The sequence below is a fragment of the Tetrao urogallus genome (genome assembly GCF_951394365.1).
Source record: "Tetrao urogallus genome assembly, chromosome: 15".
Classification (NCBI taxonomy): domain Eukaryota; kingdom Metazoa; phylum Chordata; class Aves; order Galliformes; family Phasianidae; genus Tetrao; species Tetrao urogallus.
Window position 1 is genome coordinate 3,973,432 of NC_136828.1, and position 14,521 is coordinate 3,987,952.

At 36.6% G+C, this 14,521-nt stretch overlaps 1 protein-coding gene across 8 annotated transcripts in view; it reads left to right on the forward strand.

The window, feature by feature from the left end:
• The window catches only part of RBFOX1 (RNA binding fox-1 homolog 1), a gene marked incomplete at both ends in the record, with an annotated part of 253,772 nt that overhangs the window by 23,191 nt on the left and 216,060 nt on the right, over positions 1 to 14,521 (forward strand). The window lies entirely within an intron of this gene.

Genomic DNA, 14,521 nt, shown 5'->3' on the forward strand with positions numbered 1-14,521 from the left:
CTTTGGAGGAGAGGCTTTTGTTTAAAATTTTTGTTGTGCTCCTTTGCTACAATAATAGTTGGTAGGTGTAGAGGTGAAATCAAAACATAAAACAGGTTTTTTTTTTTTGTTTTTTTTTGTATAGGTCCATTTGGCATTCCAAGATCATGAATTATTCTTCACTTCAGGCTTCATATCAGACATATATGTCTAAAAAAGAAAAATAGCATTGCACAGTGGCTATTATCAAGTATTGAAAAAATGTCTGCTGGCGCATGCAAGCTGATAATGTTTTTGTTGTTGTTGTTGTTGTTTTTTTAATATAGTGAGACCCAGTAGCACACATGAACACATCAAGCAGGCCTTAATATCCATTAGAATTTGGGGGTGAAGGTCGGACACCAGAGCTCAGTCAGGCCCTTTGCCATCCTGTCCAATAAATAATTACAAGCAAATCGTGCCTTTCACTCTATACTGATTGATGTTGAAATTGCTTTTGAAAGTTCTCATAAGTTCCTGTTATAGATTAAGTGCTGGTGTAGGAAAAATAACTGCACCCAACTGAAATGGGTGAATGTAATCAGGTTTAATGGACTCAAGAGCTTGTTGGGAATTAAATAACTATTGATTTGTTGGAAAGTTGCTGTCATTACAAAATGCCACTCTGGGCGCATTATCCAAGCAGATAGATTAGAAGAAAGGGCCCTTTGAAAATTCGGGATGCCTTATTTCAAATCCTTTTTTCTTTCCTTTGGAGGTTATATCCAGGTCTAGATTACTCTGTTAAGCACAGGTCTAAAACAGTAAAGCAATAGGAACTGTGCTATAAAGAATTTGGTACTTTTAAAGGGTTTGGATGAAACATTTTCTTCATACAGTTTCTCATGTAGTCTTTCTTCTTTTCTCCCACACCCTGACCCCCTAACCTAGCACCTGAATGCTGAGTTTTGGAAAACAAAAATGTGTAATCTTAGGGGGTACACTAGAATGCTAAATAGTTTCTCTCAGCCCAAGTTTTTATTTACATTAGTGGTACGTGCATTCAGCTTAACGTATGTGAATATTCGTTTATTTTTTAAAGTAAACGAGTTTCCAAAATCTTAATACAACTGTCCAAAACAACATGGTGCAAAGGATGCTTTACAGACATACCTTGATCATCCATTTCTCAGCATAATTGCATAATGTTCAGAACTCTGATGGATTTAAGTATCTTGATAAGGTTGTTATGCAGATGTTTTCATTGGGTTGCATGTCGAGAGCCATGACTGTGAGGTATTTTTAAGTTTTAACATATAAACTTGAAATTTATTTCTTTGCCTGGATTTCTGCAGAAATTGGGAAGAATTTCTCATTTGGGATTCCCCATGACTTCCAACTGTATTTACGTGTAGATTGTGTGTGTATAAAATCAGCCCAGAAACTTCACAGAGATTTGGGGAATTTTGTTTTGTTTTGTTTTTCCTGTTGTTTTGGTGGTTTGTTTTTTTGTTTTGTTGTTTTTGTTTTTGTTTTGTTGGGGTTTTGGTTTTTTTTGCTTTTTTGGCCTTTAGTGTTACATGATAGATCTCTGCAAAGGACAGCTAGTGTTTAAAGCTTCTACACTCTTAAGCTCTGCATATGATTTTACATTTGCAAAATGTATGCAGCTTTGGCCAGCCTCTGCTTGTAAATTCATTGCTGAGCTTCATCCTACGTCTTCTGCTTGTGTTTGTTACAGCATCTGGTTAGAGATGCTAGAATAAGTGAAACTTACACAGCCGAGAAAAGGCAGATATCTTGGATACATCTCTAGAAACACTTCTGATAAACAACGCCTATTACCCAGTTGCATGTTATTATATCAGAGGATTTGTATTTCTACTGAGGCCGTGTATTTCATTGAGATTAAGAAAATGGAATGTATATGTTCTTGGACAGAGAATGTATTTGTTAAAAGTAATTGATACAACAAATGTGTCAAATCATGCTAAATATGATACTTGCAAATGAGCAAGTAAAAAAGAGTTTCCAAGAAAGTTGTTTATTAGAGTTATTTTTATTATCAGTGAGAAAAATAGATGTATTTTCTTTTTCTGTTCCTCCTCTTTGGTAAAACTGTAGGAGGAAAAATCACTTGAAAGAGCAAACAGTAAATAAATAGCATTATGCCTCATGGTTGGAGAGGTGTTTTCTGACTTGGCATGAAAGAGGCACTGGCAGCTTTGCGGGTTTTCAGCAAGGCTGCTGTGAGGAGGGAAGCAGATACAGCCATCCAGCAACTGTGTGTGCTGTGGGCAGCAAGACCTACTTCGTATTACAACTCCCATACTGTTTCCTTGGCAGGTGAGAGCAAACAAATGCCATAGAACACTATGTGGCAATCCAGGAAAAGCCTTCTTGTCCTGCCCTTGGTTCATATCTGAATTTAGCCATTTGATTCCCACAGGGGAACCCTTATGTCCAGATAAACAGTGAAGTCAGTGGGATGTCACGTGAGTGAGAAAGATCCATCTGACCACCTGAGTGCAGGGCGAGTGCCCTGTTGGCAGTAATTTTGGGTATGTGTTGCTGTACTATCTTGTGTTGTCAGAATAAATGCGTGAAATGCGGGTTCAGTTTATCGTAAAAATTACCGAGAGCAGAATCAAAATAACTGTTAGCAATCCATAGAAAAAATGCACTCTGTAAAAGAATAGGTTAAATGTCTACATTTTAAATCTGTACATTTTAAAAACACAAGTGTAGTACGTGAGATTTTAATGTTGAAAACTGAATTATTTATTGCATGTCTGGCTTAGGTGGCTCCATTTCCGTTTAGCAAGAGAGTTTTCCATAGGTACTACTATTATAAAGATTATTGATGATGAAATTACTAAGACATTTCAGTAAATTACTTGAAAATTTTAAGTAGAGAAAAGTCTTTTATACAAAATGCGCTACTTGAAGTTTAAAAAGATTATCTGAAGATGATCACTGTTTTTTAATGTACATTTAAAGCATGCTTTAATTTTAGCCTTAGTGACAAGAAAAGCTAGAATATGTTGCAAGGGCTTAAGTTTATACTCACTGTCAAAGTCTTCAGTCAACTAATCTAAAACCCCTATTTTTCTTTCTTTGCTTATTTATTTGAGTGATGGTAAGGGCAGGCAGAAAAAAAATAGGGAGTAGGCAGTGCTGGATTAACTATTTGGACAAACTGGGAATTAATGTACTTTCACGTACATCATTCATCATTCTAAATTTTTCTTTAAGGTATTTTGATTCTGTCTGATTTTCCATAACTGGTTTACTGGTATGTTGAACTGACAACTGGGAAAGTGGTAATCTGGAGACAGTTCCATTCTATTTTGGGGCCAAGTGAGAGAATATGCTTAGAATATGCTGTGAAAAGTAGTGGTGCAGGCTGCTTCACAGCTCCGTCGTTACCAGCCTGTAAAATTCCTGTCTTTGTGCTGCATGGGGAAGTGTTAGCAGTGAATAAATTCAGCATATTGGTAGATGCCAGTGTGTTAGGCTACCTACAAAATCTCACCTACTTTTTGGCATCCCGGTTTTGCCAAATATCGTGCATATATTTTGTTTTGTCTGTTGAAAATACTAGTAATTTAGTAGTTCTCACTTGAATAATACTTGACAAAAAGGAATGATTAGGTTTTAGTTCTTCCCATGATGCCTGAAATAGTCTTGCTGGATGTCAGAATGCAATCTAGTGGGATGGAATGCAAGCTTTCTCTTTACACTGACTGCGTTGCCTTTTTGAAATGTAGGAAGCAGATCGTTTACCTTATGTGCAGATCTGCTCTGGACTGTTGTGGCGTACTGTATTTACAGATAGCAGGGGTTTCCTGCTGCTGTTTCCGCGCTTCTCAGTTCTTCTGTGTGTGAAGGACAAACATGTTTTACTACTGCAGCCTCTTTTCATCTGTTTGTTTGTTTTGTTTGGGAGAGAGTGAATCTAAAATTTCTTTCCCTATAGAAGTTGCAAAGTTTTTCCTCATATTATACATGGATGAAGTGATGTGGCGATCACGTTCTCTCTGTGAGATGTCATTTGCTCAAGAAGCTACAGACTAAGTTCTAAGTCTTTTTCCATACCTGTTGTGAGAGGCTTTCTTTTTGTCTGTCTTGTCAGTAAGTGCAGATATCAGAAAATACCTGCAGAGGGGGAGAGTGGGGCAAAGACACAAGGTCACTAATTTGTGGTTTGGATGGTCTGCATCTGATACAACAAGGAGCTGGGTAAGCCTGCAAGTTTATGGCTGCTTCTTTTGCAATGCTTTATGAAGTGTGGTAAAATGAAAGGATGTCTGAGCTTGTGAGAGCAGAATATTTTTTACTGATAGAGTAATTCTATGGATTCTGTTTATTCATCTCCAAAATAAAGCAAAACTTGTAAGGCTTGGATTGTGAAAACCTGCAGATGGACATTACAAAAAAAAAAAAAAAAAAAAAAAAAAAAAAAAAGCATTTTTCTAAAAGTGCATTTTTGGCAAAATACTCTGAAATCTTAGTTTGGAATTTTTTTTTCTCATAGTCCTAAATTGAATGTTGTCTTTTGAACATGGGTGAAGAATTGCAAGTTTAGGTTAGGTTTTGTGCACTATTTTTGCAGAAATCTAACGAAAGTAGACTGGTACCATGGTTCCTTTTCTTCTCGTAAGGTACAGAGATACACGAGTTAGATGGCTTGGAGGATGACTAAACCCTCTTTAATTGTGATGGTTTTAATAAATCAATAGGAGTTTATTTATTTATTTCATAACAATATTTTTGGTGCTGTGGAAGCTGGAAAGTAAAAGCTTCTTGTCTATATGGTCAACAGTCAGAATGGTTCATATTTTGGCTTTGTAAGATTTTCTTTGAGGTCCAGTGGTTTGTTGTGTTTTTTTTGTTTGTTTTTTTTTCCCCCTCCTAGTCTCAGGATAATGCTGAATTAGTAATCCTGAGAAATCTTTCTTTACTCCTGAGAAAGAACTTTCCTCTCTGAGTGTGGTATAGGTGAGCTGAATTGGATTCTGACCTAGGTGCTTAAAGTGGGATCTGTTTCATTTATCTGAAAGTTTGGAGGTGTGTTAAATAGTGCTAAATAGTTCCCTACTCTCTAACAGGGTTATCTATGTATTTTATTATTCTAGACTTCTGCTTTATTTTAGGGAAATTAGTGCTTGACCAGTTTTCTTGTGTTAAATCTTCTCTGTGTGAACAGGAGTAGACATCAATTTTGACTATTTTGAAAAGTCTAGAAAAGCTTGTTTTTAATAAATCTCACATTTGCTTATTTAACTTTACCTTCGAATTTTTCTGAAAAACATAATCACAGTTGAATCACAGCTTTAAAAAGAAATTTACTCTTGGCAACATTTGAGGTAAAGAGAGGAGTAAAGCTCCACAACTCTTCCAACACCATCTTAGAATGAAATTATATAACTTCAGTTATTAAAAAGAAACCAAAACACAGTTATTTAGGGTCATAAGAATACAGAGTAGTCAAGGATGCTGTGTTTGTGCTGCGTGGTTTTTAAGTTGATGGTACTTCAAACTGTTTTGCTCTCATTAAAAATTTTTCCCTAATCTCACTGATTTATCCAACTGCACACTTGGGAAACCAAAACCAACCAAAGAAGGTATTGTGCATAATGTTTTACTCTTTATAGCAGTTGCCTGAAACTGTTGATGATCAAAAGTAATTTTTCAAAACTAATTATGGAGGAAAGGAAAGATGGATCAGTTCCATGATATCCTTGGTCATTGCATACTGGGAAGCTGTCCTGCCTGGCTCCTGCGGTCACTTAGTTCATAGACATATGTTCTCAGAACACAGTTTTGAACATTGCTGACAGAGGAATTGAGATAAATCCATTGCAAGATTTTCAGAGTATCGTTTTTAACTGAAATATTTTGCTGGACCGAATGGAGTACGTGTTCTTTTTAATGCAAAAATGAATGTTGATTTTTTATTTTTATTTATTTATTTTTTTTTTATGTCTTCCTTCATGAAGAAACAGTTAAAATCAGGCACAGGGAAACAGATGTTCATACACATTTCCCATCTGAAAATACCTTCTTCTGGCCAAGGTGATTGTTAGGCACAATTAAGCCCAGTATATACATCCTGTGCTATAAGCCAAATCTGTGGAATATGTTCTCAACAGGGAAGCACAGGTTTGGGCAGAAGGGAGTTCGTATGAACTTTCATCTGCGGTAGATTTTTGAGAATCACTGTGTTAAAAACATGAGGAGTCTGGACTGACAGTTGAGTCTGTGCTCTTGTGCCCTGTAGTGTAAACTATATCTTTAAGAGAAACTTTCAATCCATGAGAAAATTTCCTATGCATTTCAGGGATGCTTGCACTTGAAATCTGATCTCTGAGGACATTTGGTAACGTGTTGCCAGCTCACTTAAAGCTTCAGATATTATGCCTTGTGTTCCACATTCAGTGTAATTGTCACTGTAATCAGCTTAATGAACTCTTCATGATGACTGCAGGGCTACTGTACTTTCCTTTACATGTATTATGTCTGCAGTGTGAGTTACTTTTTGATTGTAGATGTATACTTGTAGGGAAGGGAGGAATATCCCTCCTTTCTTTAGACCTTTTAAAATTGTGCATGACATCTATTTATGCAGAGAGTGGGACTTAACATTTCAAATGATACGACAGCATCAACTGTTGAAAAAGATGCTGAGAACCACTCTTATATTTTGTGATAGATATTGTAACTGAACACATTAGCTGTTCCCAAACCGCATGCTTTTCTGGTATCTCAAAATTTTGTGATGATTGGCTATTTTTTGTTGTATCCGAATATCTTAGACACTATGAAAGTGTATTGACCTAAAAATGTCAGTAGATATCTTATACCTGTCCTTAGTAATTTTTTTGCAGATAAAAAAAAATAGACTGCACTAGACAAAAATGCAAGACAGGCATTACTGTTTTGTTGTGTAATGCCAGTCTTTTAATAATGTAGAAAGCTTTGTACTGGGACTGTAAAAACCATCTAATTTTCTTGGCCAGTCAGTAAGTCTTTTCTCTGAAGTATACGTGATAGCTTTAAAATCTTTGTTACTGTACTCCCATTTTTTTTATTATAGTAAGACACAAATGTTGAAATACAGAGTCACAAAATTACTGAGGTTAGAAGCTCCTCTTGCCACTTAGTCCCAGCCTGCCCCAGCAAGGTGACCCAGAGCAGAGGTCCCAGCCCCACGTGCAAGCAGCTCACTCGGCATCAATGAGGGAGCCTGACCCCATTTTTTTATTATTATTATTGTTGTTTTTTTTTTAGCCTCTCTTCAGGTATGCTGATGGGATTTCTCTGGGCTAACCAGCCCTGGCTCTCTTGGCCGTTCCTCATACAAGAGATGATCCAGTTCCTTAAGCATCTTCATGGCCCTTCACTGATCTCTGTCCTTGTCTTGTGTGTCCTTGTCTCTTTTATGTTGGGGGAGCCCAGTTTTGCACCCAGTACTCCAGTTTATGTCACTAGTGCTGAATGGAGAAAAAGAAATTGCACTTCTCCTTGCTGAGCTCTGGTCCCTCTGGATGGCAGCATGACTCTCTGACCCGTTAGCCACTCTTCACAGTGATTGTCATCTCCAAACCTGCTGATGTTAAACTCTGCCCCCTCATTAATGAAGATGCTAAATGGGACTGAACCCAGTATTGACCCCTGGGGTATTGTTTGTTACTGACCTCCAGCTAGTCTTAGTGCCACTGATGGCTACTTTCCGGGCTTAACTGTTCGGGTAATTTTCAGACCACCTCACAGTTCATCCAGCCCCTTTATTGACTGGTTGATTGTGATGATCTTACGGAAATTGGTTTGAAAGGCCTTACTGAAACTCAGGTACACAATATCTACTCCTCTCCTCTCATCTTACCAGTCTACTTGTTTGATTGTGTAGAGGCTTATTGAGTTGCTCAAACATAAATTGTTGAAGCTGTGCTGGCTATTCCAGATGATTTTTCTTTTCTTTTGTATTAATGAAACCAAATAATAACCAAAAATGGTTTCCAGGACTAGCTGCTCCATTATCTTTCTGGGGACTGAGGTGAGTCTGATTCTATAATTGTCTCTAGCCTTAGTACTCCATATACTATCAGTGTTAAATTCTTCTTTAAATGGGTAGAAGTAGTGTTTAATATCTTATCTTGTCTTTATTATTAACAGAGGCAGGGAGAAAGTTGGCCTGTAGATGAAGATGAAGATATGTGGTGGCTTGTATTTCATAACTGCAAGGAAGTGAGAATTTACCAGCTTTCTGAAAAATAAGTTTTGTACCTATGAGAGAAGGCTCTGAAGTTGCCAGTCCTCTTGAACTGGTGGAGACTTCTGAGGAGCAGAATGTTTCTAGGAAGCCCATGTTCTTTACAGGCACGAGGCTAAAAGCAATTGTGATATTAACTCATATTATGTTATGATATGTGTTATGTATATTATATATATATAATACACATATATTAACTCATATATGTTATATATGTGCTATGTATGCAAAAGGCGTTGACTCTCTTAACTCTCTGTGAAGCACATCCTTTATGTGGTGATCATCAGAGTTCCTGGTGGAAGGCTTTTCGCAGCAGGGTTGTCTTTTACACTGGTATTGGTTGGTTCTTACAAATTGTTTGAAGAAAAAAAAAAAAAAAAAGTAGAAGCTTTTCTTTAGCTGAGTAGTAGGAAAGTGCTGATAAATTCCTATCAGCTTATAAGTTATTCTCTTGATTCCAATTAGAAATGGTAAATCAAAAAGGAAAAGGTAGTCTGGTGAATCTTACTTTTCATGAGAGAGATTTCAGAATATTAGGAAGTGTCTTGTGCTTCTGGATAGATGGTTGATGTTCTCTTCTGCATTTTCATTTTATGTTGAGTTAATTGTGAACATCTTCCTCTCCCAGGTTCCAGAAATTAAGCTCAAGTACTGAAATACTCAAAAGAGCATTTATGCCTATATTTCTTTTTCATTCTTCCTGTTTTTTTTTTTTCTTAAGGTTTTTTCTTCTGACACAATATTCAGCTGAGCGGTGCCCCATTTTCCCCATACCCTTCTATCAGCCTGTTGTGATGCACTGTCTTTATGACGTGCTTCTCATTTTCTCTATCACGTGCCTCTGTATTTTCTCTCATTTTGTTGCTTTAATAACGTGTGGGGCTTTTTTTCTGTTACTTGAGACACTTCTCCATCACTAGAATGGCATAAACTTTATTTTGCACTTTATTATTTAGAATTCTGAGTATCACGCTTCAGTTCGTTTTCAAAAAATATGATACGTGGCCCACAGCATAAAAATAGTTTGAGTTGGCAGACAGACACCTTCAGAGACAGATCCAAGATATATTTTTAGGGAACACTGTATACTAGCAAGCACTTTAAGTACTTGTGAAAATGCTTCTTGAGTATGACGCCTGTTAGCTCATGAGGTGATTCTCAAATGTACTGTTTAAATTGCCATCCGTTTTGCTGTTAGCTCCCTATCCTAAGGATTAAAACAAATGTGTTAATTTCTATGTGGTCATACAGTACAGTGATACCACTGCATTGTTAATATTTATTGCATTTTGCACTTTGTTCTGTATGCTTGGATAATTTCCTTTAAGCAGTGTGTTCCTCGGAGGCAAGTATAAAAATTAATGTTATTAATGTTATATAGTATTATTTTCTTTTTCTTGTCTCAGGAGAGAACATTGTTAAAAATTTGATTCCAAACTCTTTGACAAAAATCATTTCTCAAATGTAACAAAACCTACTTTTTGTCTTTTCTTATTTTTTTTTTTTTAACTTCAGAGTCAGAAAGTGAATGTATACATTTATATAAAAAAGGTTTCTTGCTGTGAAGTGGGATTTCAGATTCACAGACTCAAAGATACTCAACCAGGGAGGATCTTTATGATAATTCAGCATGTCCTCTTGAATACACATGCTGCAGGATTTCTCTGAGACTGGCTGAAAACAGACCTCTTGGAAGATATTTAATCTTGTTTTAAACATCCAAGTAATTTCAAATCCATCAGTTTCACTGATACCCTACTGAACTGTTTGAATGTTTAATTACCCTTGCAGTTAGAATATTGTGAGGCTCTATTTCTCTTTATTTTAGCCTCTTCTTCCTGCTGTTTTCTTTGCCTGCAAGATGGAAAATGGAAAATAGCCACAAACAAATAGGAAAACTCACAAAGTGCAAGTACCACCTCCGAGGACAGATGTGTATATCGTAGAGATGGAGGAAAAACTGGGAAGGAATGCACCTTACGGGATTGTGTAATCTGCTTCTCTGCCTGAAGGGAAGCTGAACTATGCCTATGTCATTCCTGACAGATGTTTTCTGTGCCTGTTCTGAAGATCTTGAACGACTGAGATTCAATCCTCTCCAGGCATGATACACTTCAACTAGAGGTTTTTTTTTTTCCTAATGCCTGACTTGAAGTCTTTCATTTTATAGTTTAACCCCCCACTGTTGTTAATGTGGAGTGGACACAAAAGAATAATATTTCCATCCCTTTCCTTGTGGCCCATGGTCCTTTTGAAAATGAGTACGTGTCAGCCTTCTCTTGCAGTAGTGCCATCCTCATTCCTTCAGTATTTCCTTAGAGAGATTCCTTTAACCTACTACAGTTGCAAGACATTATGGATAAAATCTTTAGGTTCATGCAAGTATTTGAGTATCTGATTTCTCTTTTTGAGAAAAATACAATGTAATGCATGGAGCAGGACTTCACTTAAGATTTCTGAAATCTAACTAGGAGATAATACAGTTTTGATAGTAGATGCAGTGGGGGAGCGGTGCGAGTTAACAGCAAGTCGTGAGACACAGAGCACTGTGAAGGATTGTTTTTTGTTATTTTTTAAAAAAATTATTTCAGGATTATCACTCTGAGATTTAATACCTTATTTAAAATAAAATCAAAGTAAAACTGTTTCCTTGAGCAGCAGTAAACAAGACGCAGTACAGTAGGCGCAAGTGATTTATAAATCTTTGGATTTTTTAAACATCCTTTTTATTGAATGTATTTCTGATACAGTGCTCAAAGAAATAGCAATTGTGCAGCCTCAGTGTTTTTTTGTTGTTTTTTTTTTTAAAGTGATAGTTGTAAAATAATCTATTTAAATAATCACCACTGAAATTTTATCTGCCATTTTTGACTGTCAAATTTTGTGCAGCAGGAAGAACATTAGTAGCACAGGCTAGCTAATTCCTTGTCTTTGTGTATCCACTTCTTCATCAACAACTCAACTGGGACCTAATTTTGAGATGCTGCTGTGTATGTGGCAGTACTATTTTCTGTGCTTTCCTTAGTGAAGCATTTTATTGGCATTGGAATGTCCAAAGAATAGGAGCACCATGTTTTTCTGTACAGATATGTTTAGCTGCAGTGTCGCAGTGACCTGATCCCATATATTACAGAAAATGTGTGAAGAAAGCTCATTTTGCTGCATGGAATTGAAGTTAACGTGGGAAATTTTACTACTGCATTGCACAGAGCAGTTTTCTTGTACCAACATTACAAGAGATCACAATCTGTAAGTCCACTTTTTTCAGTTGACGCCATTATGGCTGTGTCAGCAAGAAGGCCACGTGCTCTGTAGGTATAAGAGAAGGATAGTCTTCTTCAGAAAAAGTGGACACTCAGTGCAATGTGTAATGGCAGTAATGTCTGGTATTGTTAACTAATCACATTAGCAAACAGGAAACAGAAAAGGCACACATACTATTGTTGTGTAATCTGCACTTAATTTTCCAATTGTGACTGTAATTTAGAGAATGATTATCTAAGCCATGTGATTTCTCTTAGAAAAATTGGGAGAAAAAAAGTGGAAGTATGATACATGTGCTTTTCAGAGCTGCAGTGCTGTAAAGTCACATGATACAAATTTCAGTTAATCCGTATTTCCTTTGACAGCCTCCAGTAAAGGAAGGCATTTTGGCATGTGTCTAGATACATTCCTGGCCAAGAAAGCAATGAAATTACAGTAAAGCACATGCTGAAATGCTTTCCTGGATTGGGATCGTAGTACTCGTTTAAATGTGATCACATTTTCTGTTTTCCCCTGCTGTTATATTGACGATGGGGTCTGAAACTCTGAGGCAGGATCCGGGAATAGTCTGAGATCACTGAAAAATGAAATAAATGAATATTCCCAATCTGGAATTTTCCTGATTTTATTTGTATCACTTTATACAGAATACTGCAAAAACCCCATACATACTGCATTTCTTTTATAATGCTTTTTTGGCCTAGTTTACTTTTCCTTAGTTCATCATAAGAATGTTAATGTGCTGAGGTGTGCCCTGCAGAAATCAGGCTGGTTAGAAGATAAGGCCTTAGTGGAAGTCCAGCGGAACCTCATAGCCCTTCCTGTGGTCCTTCAGGCGTCTGTTGCCAGGTCTTTTTTGTGTAGAATTTAGCAGGTAATCTCAGAGAAGAAAGATATCTTTCCTTTTACTGACCCAGATACAAAATGATTAAAGGTATATTAATAGAGTTTGTATTTCATATCCTATTCGTATCATGGGTGAACAGGGGGGAATATGGGTGTTACCTATCGTTATGTTTTGTAAGGATAACCAAGATGTTAGGCAGTTAAAACTATTGTTATTTTCAGTGTAGTTTTTCTTCAGTTTCTCTTCTGCATTTTAATTTATCATTCTCTTCTTATGGTTTACATATCAAATCCTGTGTAAGTGGGAGTTGATCATTGTAATGTGGACAAAATCCTGAGTGTAAAGATGGAAAATCTTTGTTTGCTTAGTAAGTGTTATATTTTCTCTTGTAGGTATCTATGCATGCATGCTTATTTAATTACATGAAAAAATTTTCTTCTGGTTCATGTGAGGCAAGAGCTGTTTATCCTATAGCCCAGGAGGGATCGCGTATTTTCATTGCATGAGACTTGTGTCAGCTGATGTCATCCTTTTAGGGACAGATATTTAGGCAGCACTGTCATATTAAAGTGCCCCAAGAGTGGTGTAATGTGGGAAATTTGCATAAACTTGTGGTCAGTTTGAAGTTCTGCAGACTTGCAGGAATGCAACTAAGGTTGCATTGAGATCGTGAGTTACTTCGTATGCAAATTTCTGAGAGGTAAATATCACTAGGAAACTGAAAAAAAAAAACCTTTGAGAGATGTAGTGCTTGTGAAGCTGCTCCATCCTTTCTCACTTGCTGTGTTTATTATCACCAGGGTCTGCTTAAATCATGCTCCGTACGCAGCAGAGCTTTGCTGAAGAGTGTCAGTCAATAGTTACAAAGCTGTCAGCTGCTCTTCCCCAAGTTGAATTTACGCCGGCACCTCAAGAGGAAATTAATGAAGTTCTGTTTTACTGCAGGTGTATAGCCAGTTTTAATGAACTACACATTGGTGATCTGAAGTACTTCTATGCAATTGTCTTTTGTCTAGATTGCAGAACCAGCCTTTGCAGAAATGAGGGGACCTTTAGTTTATATAATTTTTTTTTATGACAGACATTCACTTTAATGATGCGTGAATTTACTCGCTTATTTATCATACCAGTGATAGATTATTCTCACTTCTACTTAAATTTGACAAGCTGCGCAGTGCTAAACCTTGTTAAAATGGTGCAAAGACCCAATTATAGAAACTACAAAGGCATGCAAGAGTAAGCAAAGAAAAAACATATAAAAGGATTAAAGATCAAAAATAGAATGATTCCAGAGAAACTGCGTTAGGAGACATCAGGCAGGAAAACATGAAAGAAGTAGAGTACGAAGAACAAAGTTTTACAGAGCTTCTGAAAGCGGACAAAAATATTTTAACATTATTTTTAACTCTCTTTATTAGAATGAAAACAGTTTTTGGAAAACTGCATCTATTTCAATGATATAATGAACTAAACAGTTGAATTGTATTTTTCCTTCATCTAGTTTATGGAGTCTGAGTCGGCAGAATAATGGTAACTGGCTTTAACCAAGGCCTTAGAAAGCAGATTACACCTTTAATTTTAAGTAAAATGCTATTGAAGATTTAGGAAGATTTTCAGGGTGGATTTACCCTAATGCATGCATACCTATGTTGAACATGTCAACCCTTTTATCCTCCTGAGGTTTTAATACCCTGTCTTTCCAGTTAATTCTCATTGCCTTGTAGAGTAGACATGGCATTACCCCTTGATCCTTACTTTTCTTCATAGGAATAATTATCGCACAGAATCCATTTTCCTTGCTTAGGAAAAAAGGAAAATAGCGTAAATGAAAAACAATCCTTCCAGGAGTAATTCATAGAGATTTTTTCCATGTTCTTTGGAAGAACTGCAAAAAATACAGTTTTTGTTTTGTTGGTTTTTTAACAATATTCCTGAATTTCTCTATTTCCTACTGTTTTACGAGAGCAGCTCACACCACACAGCCTTTCACTCACTGCTCCCCACCTCAGAGTGGGATGGAGGAGGCAATAGAATCATAAAACTATGTAATAGGAGAATAAGGGTAGAACTCATGGGTTGAGATGTTTAAAAAAAAAAAAAAAAAAAAAAAAAAAAGCAAACACACAATAACACCTTCTTTATTGAAATGGGAAAAAGAAATAACAGTAATCCTTTTT